This window comes from Triticum dicoccoides, chromosome 4A (genome assembly GCF_002162155.2).
Source record: "Triticum dicoccoides isolate Atlit2015 ecotype Zavitan chromosome 4A, WEW_v2.0, whole genome shotgun sequence".
Taxonomy (NCBI): domain Eukaryota; kingdom Viridiplantae; phylum Streptophyta; class Magnoliopsida; order Poales; family Poaceae; genus Triticum; species Triticum dicoccoides.
This window is the reverse complement of record NC_041386.1, coordinates 637,758,048-637,759,337: the sequence shown is the minus strand read 5'-3', so window position 1 is coordinate 637,759,337 and position 1,290 is coordinate 637,758,048. Positions and strand designations below refer to the sequence as shown.

Genomic DNA, 1,290 nt, shown 5'->3' with positions numbered 1-1,290 from the left:
CCCATATGGCGCCGCCCAGCTCGCAGCCCTCGGCCGCCGAGCCATCGCGAGGCTCCTCGCGCAAGCGCACGACCTCCTCAAAGGCTGCGCCCGAGGCCGACCTGGAGTTCACCGTCACCAAGGAAAGGTAAGGGGAGGGGAGGGGATGGAAGGGATCGAGCGACCAGGTGAGGCAGCGCCCAGATCCACAGGGCCATCGACACTTCGTCATCGACCTCATCCGCGACCGTCCTCGAGGTTGGCCATGGTGGTCCGGCCCGGGAACAGCCATGGAAGCAGAGGCCCGAATCCTTGGCCCTCCAAGCACGCGCCTGCTGCAGGCCATCTCCGGCGAGCTCATCCACAGATCTCCAACTATGGTGCGCGCGCATGATACCTAAACCCCTTGTCTTGTCGGTTTCTTCATCTCCCCTCCTTGTGATTCCTTGGTTTTTTTTTTGTGCGCAGTTGCTCCGATCTGGAAGAGGTGGTGGAGCTTTTGTTGTTGCTGCTGCAGGTGGACGAGGCACCACCCCCTCTTTCTACTTCTGGACACAACCTGGTGGTGATTGCTAATTACAGTGTTAAAAAATTCAGTTCAATTCAGTCATGTTCTTTTTCTTTTGTGGGGAAATTCAGTCACATTCAATGTTCAACTTTTAGAGTTAACAAACTGTTGTTATGACCACTGTGGTTTAGATGTTCAGAAATTCAGACAAGTGGTATGATGAAATGAGCCACCTTTTAACCCCCTACTAAACCTACCGTGAACGTGTAGAGAGCCAATGCAGGGAAGTGTGGACATTTTACCATGTTCATAGGAAGAAATCAACATAAAATACACAACTTGTAGATGATTCGTCAACCACCATCAAACACGACTTGTAACTTTGTGGACTAAACTAAACCGTGCAATTGACTCAAAATAAAACTGAATCGTGCAATTGACTCAAAAATAAATAGTAAATATACTTTGGTTGTGTCTGCAGAATTGCATTATGGAAAGATGTGTGTGAGGTTACCCCATCGCCACTGGTTCCAACTTTGTCCATCATGTCGCTCTGATGAGAAGACCTCGTCCATGTTTCATTAATAGGGAAGAGTGCTGCTGAAGTATCTATGTTGAACAATTATAATAGTACCAAGTAAGTTTGCTCCAATTGCATTTGATGCAGAAGGCACAACACCGCCATCATGCGTCAGGTTCAGTAGAAGGCACGACACCGCCACGCTCTCCTCCACTACAACGCCACGCACCCGGTAATTAAACATGATTTCTCTTCATTCAAGTAGTAAGAGCATCTCCAGCCC

At 49.1% G+C, this 1,290-nt stretch overlaps 1 protein-coding gene across 2 annotated transcripts in view; it reads left to right on the top strand.

Moving 5' to 3' along the window:
• Nucleotides 1-306: 306 nt before the first annotated feature.
• Nucleotides 307-1,290, top strand: part of LOC119289499 — a 27,089-nt gene continuing 26,105 nt past the window's right edge. Inside the window, exons 1-3 of one of the 2 annotated variants that reach the window (XR_005141532.1) lie at nucleotides 307-359; nucleotides 448-544; nucleotides 1,155-1,239. The gene's annotated coding sequence lies outside the window, so the exon portion shown is untranslated. The remainder of the gene's footprint in view (nucleotides 360-447; nucleotides 545-1,154; nucleotides 1,240-1,290) is intronic. The other variant, XR_005141533.1, reaches the window with a different exon arrangement.